Source organism: Chinchilla lanigera, unplaced genomic scaffold (assembly GCF_000276665.1).
Source record: "Chinchilla lanigera isolate Chin_1 unplaced genomic scaffold, ChiLan1.0 scaffold00014, whole genome shotgun sequence".
NCBI lineage: Eukaryota > Metazoa > Chordata > Mammalia > Rodentia > Chinchillidae > Chinchilla > Chinchilla lanigera.
The window spans coordinates 6,096,453-6,102,737 of record NW_004955415.1 but is presented as its reverse complement, the minus strand read 5'-3'; the positions used below and the strand labels follow the sequence as shown (position 1 = coordinate 6,102,737).

Here is a 6,285-nt window from a genome sequence, read left to right as displayed (position 1 = left end):
TGGCAGGATTCCTTGGTTATAAGTTAGAATTCTTTTATTCTGACAAAACATTAAATTATAATTCTCCAGAAATTAGATTCTGTAACCATTTTCACATATTCTCTAATTTCAGGCCCTCGAGAATGGTGGCCGCCACATGGAGCTATTCAAGTATCTTGCAGTACACTTCCCAGTCTTGAAACTCTAATCTGCATTTGTTTTATTTCTGATTGTTACTTTGGAACTTGACTGTGGCAATAACATCAATAACATGCCTCAAGACCTGGTTCCAGAGCAGCGGAGCTGAGAAAAGGGCGGCTAGACCTGCCCCGCCGTATGAATTCGCCCGTGGGAGCTCGCTGTGGTTCCGTAGCCAAGGTATCGCTGACCTTAGGGATTAGGATGAACAGCGGAGGCGCTTTCGGTTCAGGTTTAGGCTTTGGCTTTACCCCGACGGAGGTAATTCAGATGAGGAATTTTTCGTCCGTGGTGACCAGGGAGCAGATGTGAAAGCTTTTTCCCTTCCTAGGACAAATCGAGGAGCTGCGGCTCTACCTGCGCCTCCCGAAACTTTTCTATACTTCCTCATCATTTGGGCGAAGACATTTTCCAGCCAGGCAGAAAGAATCTGATCGTTTGACCTCATTTGGTCAAATCTGACTACCCAAATTACAGGTTGCTGTTCAACCAGAAAAATGGACCCTTGGGACAGCAGTCCACCTCGTGCTTTTTCCTCCAAAGTGTTAAGTTTCGTGAGCCATCAAGTGTTGGTTTGGTCCAGTATCTAACTAATACGGTTTTTACTGACAGAACTCTGACAGTTGTTCCCTGTGCAGAAGGTAAAATCCCAGAGGAGTCCAAAGCCCTCCTTATCGGCTCTTGCTCCAACCATGAGGAGTCTAATGCCTGGTGCAGGACTGCTTCCCATACCAACCCCACACCCCTTGGCTACACCTGGTGCGTCACTGAGCAGTTTGGGAGCTACACCAGCAGCAGCACTAGATCCCAACATTGCAACAGTGGGAGAGATACCACAACCACCACTCATGGGAAATGCAGATCTTTCCAAAATCAATGAAACTGGGAGAACATTCTTTGTTGGAAACTTGAATTCCCAGATAAGAACAGCTGATCAACTAATTGAATTTTTTAAACAAATTGGAGAAGTGAAGTTTGTGCAGATGGCAAAACTTGGTTTGCTTTTGTGGAATTTGCAGACCAAAATTCTGTACCAAAGACCCTTGCTTTTAATGGAGTTGTGTTTGGAGACAGGCCACTGAAAATAAACCACTCCAACAATGCAATAGTAAAACCTGCTGAGATGACACCTTAGGCTACAGCTAAAGAATTAGAAGAAGTAATGAAACCAGTATGAGAAGCTCCATCATTTATCTCAGCAGCCATTGAACAAGAGTCTGGAAAGAGCAATGAAAGAAAGGTGGTCAATCTCATTCCCACACTCGCTCAAAGTCCAGGTCTAGCTCATTCTAGAAGGAAAAGATCATAGTCAAAACAGAGGAGTAGATCCCATAACAGATTACGTTTGAGATAGAAGGACAGATGTAGATCCAAGAGCCCACATAGAAAGCACTCCAAATTGAGGGAGAGACAAAAATCAAGGAGTTATTCATGTTCACAGGACAAGAGAAAAGATACTTGGGAAAAGATGAAGGAAAAGGAGAGTAAAAGAGAAAGATAGAGAAAAGGAAAGGGAAAAAGAGAGAGAGGGAAAAGGAACAGGAAAAAGAAAAGGTGGGGCTGGGGATTTAGCTCAGCAGCAAAGTGCCTGCCTGGCAAGCGCAAGGTCATGAGTTCGGTTCCTGGTACTGGAGAAAAACCAAAAAAAAGACAAAAAAAAAAAAAAGGAGAAAGAAAAGGAATGGGGCAAAAAAAACGGGACAAAGAATTTAAAAAGACTGGACAAGGATAAGGACAAGGACAAGACAGGGACAGAGAGAGAGAGAGCTGGAAAAAGAGCATGAAAAGGAGTGAGACAGAGAAGGAAAAGGAACAGGACAAAGAAAAGGAATGAGAAAAGGACAGATCCAAAAAGATAGATGAGAAAAGAAAGAAGGATAAAAAGCCCAGACCAGCACCCAGGAGTTACAATGCCTCAAGAAGATCATGTAGTTCCAGCAGGAGGAGAAGCCAGAGCTCTTCCAGGTCACCAAGAACATCAAAAACCATAAAAAGGAAATCTTCCAGGTCTCCACCCCCTAGGAGCAGAAATAAGAAGGATAGAAAAAGAGAAAAAAAAAAGGAACCACATCAGTGAAGGAAAAGAAAGACAGTGTTCAACTTCCACAAGAGTTCTAATGATAGAGATGGGAAGGAGAGATTGGAGAAAAACACTGCTTCAGTTAAAGAGAAGGAGCACAATGAAGAACAAGATTCAAGTGTATGCAAAGAAGTAGATAGTAAAGATATGCCAAGGACTGAAGAAAATAAAGTGCAGCAAAATGGAAATTGTCAGCCAAATGAAGAAAACCTCTCTACCAAAACTGAAGTAGCATAGGTCCAACTAATGCACCTCTATGCCAACACTGGAATAAAATCCAAAGCTTTTAATTCTCTCAACAAGATGTAAAACACGGAAGAGATCTAACTGGGCATAAAGATAGGTGCACCAGTCGTCAGGTGATGTTGTAGACATCTTGTTACTGAGTAAGGAGATAAACGCTTCATCTTCTAAAATCTGTGCATTTCCATGGTGGCTGACACACTTACCATGTGGTGGGTTAGTGTTTCCCAAGAACCACTGCAAATAAATTAGACATTAGTCATCTAAATTTTGCAAGCCCTAAAACCTGGAGATAAGCATTGGTGGCTCTTTAAAAAGTGCTAGTTACTGAATTTTGTATTACTTCACATTTTTAAAAGAAAATTTCATTATACACAATTTGATGATGTGCTTGAAATTGGTGCAAATATATACATACCATTGTAAGTCAAAGGATGTAAGAAGTTTTAACATTTACTTCACAGGATTTACAGTGATTGTATTAAATTCTCACTATTGTGTTTTCTTTTTGCTCACTGTTTAGGACAGCAGTTTTTCTTTAAAATAGTTTTACAGATTAAAATTGCTTAAATAAGTGGATTATAAAACAACTGACAATGCATGCTACTGTTCTCTTTCAAAAGGAAAAGCAACTGTGTTGAATACTAATAGTAATGTATTAGTATTCAGTGTTTAGAATCATTGGGTCTACCCACAAAGTAAGCATTTTGGAAACTTTCTTGACATTTCCAGCCTTACTATGAATATTGCGGTGTGTTTTGTCAGCTATAGGTGGCAAAGACGCCCTTATAAAAAAGAAACTGGTTTCAAACTAGGCACAAGGTGAAGCTTTAATGCCTTCTACAATGTGGTATGCTGTTGTCTAGAGTTTTATATGTGCTAGTCATTCTCAGTTCACATAGAATCTAGATGGATATTCAAACCCATAGATAAGTGTGTAAGTGCTATGTCAGAAGAGCTTCTTACTTAGTTCAAGTATGAAAAGGAAGTCCTGTTTTCAAGACTGACTTCAGAGTTTAAAACAATGCAGTGTTGGGGCCATCAATTTTATACTGTGACAATTGAAAATAAATGTGTTCTTTTCTCTTCAAATTAAAGGAAACCTTTTAGTTGACTACATGGAATGGCCTAAATATTGCCTCTCAATCAACTCAGAAGCATTGTATAGAAATCATACTTTAAGTGAGGATTAAGCATATAAAGGTGGTGTTTTATGTTTTAAGAATATGTTTACTTGAGTTTCATATACAGATCATCTATCACCAAGTTTATGCTTCGCAGAAAGTATGCAAGGAGTAAAATGACAACATTGCTAATATTTTCCCCGAAATTATAATGGGTAATTTCTGAGTTTTCTCATTATTACTTCCAAAAAAGTGATATTTTAAATTAGCATATTATTAAAAATCAAGTATAATTGTTTTAATGCAATCTAATGCAATCAAATTGCCTTACCTCATGGGAAGAGTTACTTTTGTAGATTATAAAAACTGAGTAGCACATTAGTTACTTGGTTTGTACTTGAGTTTTCTTCAAATGTTAAAACAGTTGACACTTAAGTATTTCGTGGAGAATGGGAAAAGTTGCTCCTTTTGCAAGTAATGAAGTCTGGTTTGATAATGAAGCTTACTGTCCAAGACCTTGAAAGCTTGGGCAAGCACCAGAGAGAAGTACTAAAAAACCCCATCAGATCTGTGGAGAAACTCCAGAAGAGGTGATATAGGACTTCCATATCCACAGAGAGTGGTTCAGTTGCCCGAGATTGTATGGGACCAGTCTACCAACAGCCTTGGGAACTTGGAAAGAGTTTAAAAATCATAAAAGACATACTAGGAGAATTCAGTTAGTTTTTGATAAAGGTTTACCTGCTAGACCAAAAGCCCCATGAGCCCTAAGAAGAACAGAAAGTCCCTTTCATACTCTGTGCTGCCTCTGAGTGATGGACTGGAGGGCTCCCACAGCTGGCCACACATGATAAGAGGCTGTCTGTGTAATGACACCAAACCAGAAACATTTAACCAGCTGTGGACCTCGGAAGAGCAGAAAAAACTCAAACAGCTACTCCTGATATCCCGTTCTGAGAAAGTGGAATCTCGACCCTGGCAGAAGATGGCAGATGAACTTGGCAACAGGACAGCCAAACAGGTTGCAAGCCGAGTACAGAAGTATTTCACAAAGCTAACAAAAGCCAGCATCCCAGTTCCAGGCAGAATGCCAGACCTGTATATATACTCCAAAAAGTCTTCCACAAGCAGACAGCAGCATCCCCTTCATAAGCATCTCTTTAAACCTTCCACTTTCATGACTTCACACAAACCACCAGTGTACATGGACGAGGATGACGACCGGTCCTATTTTCACAGCCACATGAACACCATTGCTGTAGAGGTGTCACATGAAGAAATTGTTCCAATCATGTATAGGGATTTATCTGAATATAAAGAACTATTACAATTTTAAAAGTTGTAGAAGCAGAAGCTTCAGCAAATGCAAGCTGAAAGTGGATTTGTACAACATGCGGGCTTCAAGTGTGATAACTGTGGCATGGAGCCTATCCAGGGTGTTTGGTGGCACTGCCAGAATTGTCCTCCAGAGATGTCTCTGGATTTCTGTGATTCTTGTTCTGACTGCCTGCGTGAAACAGATATTCACAAGGAAGACCACCAACTAGAGCCTATGGATAGGTCTGACACTTTCTTAGAGACTACTACGTGTCCCAGGGCACCAGTTCTAATTACCTTGACCCAAACTACTTCCCCGTGAACAGATGACATGGCAGAGCATGTCCCTCACTAGTCCTCTTCGACACATAGCAATGGTATCATTGTTGATCATGTGCACTGTTTGGAAATGTCCTCTGCTTTCCCTGGATGACACTCACAGCATGAGCACTTCTGAAGTGTCCTCTTCCAGCCCAACTCCTCCCCATATGGATCTCCATCCCTGTTCAGCAGCGGAGCATCCCGGTGAGCAGAGGGTTCCCTGTGGAAGCTCCCTGCTGCCTGCAGCCTGAGGGTGCTGATCTGAGTGGGCAAGACTGAAGTGAGAGTACACATTCATGTGATAGTAAATCCCAGAGGTTGCAGAGAACTTGGTTATAACTATGATAACAAGAACAAAAAGTATTTATATTCAAACACTTTAGTAGCGTTCAGTTTTGTGAAAATAGTTTTTAGCACAGAAACAGACATCTTTAGACAAATTTAACCAGTGATGATGTTTGCTTCTAGGATCTATATATTCTAAAAGAGCTCCATATACTCTAAAAGAGCTCAATGTCCAGTGGTGGTCATTGATGGCCTTTAGTAAATTGGAGCTGCTTTACCGTATTGATACCTAATCTCTTTTAACCACAATGAACTGTCCTTGTTATCAACAGCAAAACACTATAGGAGGCAACTGTGGCATTGGTTCATAATCAGCTCATAGTGTGTGAATGTTATAAAATTGTCACTCAGATATATTTTTTAAATGTAATGTTGTTATGGTTGATACATTGTGTCAACTTGGGGAGTTTAGATGTTTGGCTAAGTGACTCAGCAGGGAGCCAGGGTGCTTACTTTGTATACATCCTGAGCCTGTGGAAGAGGAGCACATGGAGATTGTGAGAGCTACATGCCCCTTAGGTCGGGGTAGCCTGTTTACAATGTAAGGCAGGGAAAGAAGCTGCTTGGTGCCATTCTGCCCTTTTGCTCTGGCTGCTTTGCTGTTCGGCTGCCATTCCCCCCTTTGCTTTTGTTGTTTTGGTATCTTCTGCCTCGGAGCCAGCCAAGTATGGACTGAAT

The 6,285-nt window shown here is 40.9% G+C and overlaps 2 pseudogenes; both read left to right on the top strand.

Moving 5' to 3' along the window:
- Window positions 1-869: 869 nt before the first annotated feature.
- LOC102027296 lies at window positions 870-2,494 on the top strand (annotated as a pseudogene).
- Window positions 2,495-4,101: 1,607 nt separating this feature from the next.
- LOC102026971 lies at window positions 4,102-5,271 on the top strand (annotated as a pseudogene).
- Window positions 5,272-6,285: the final 1,014 nt, after the last annotated feature.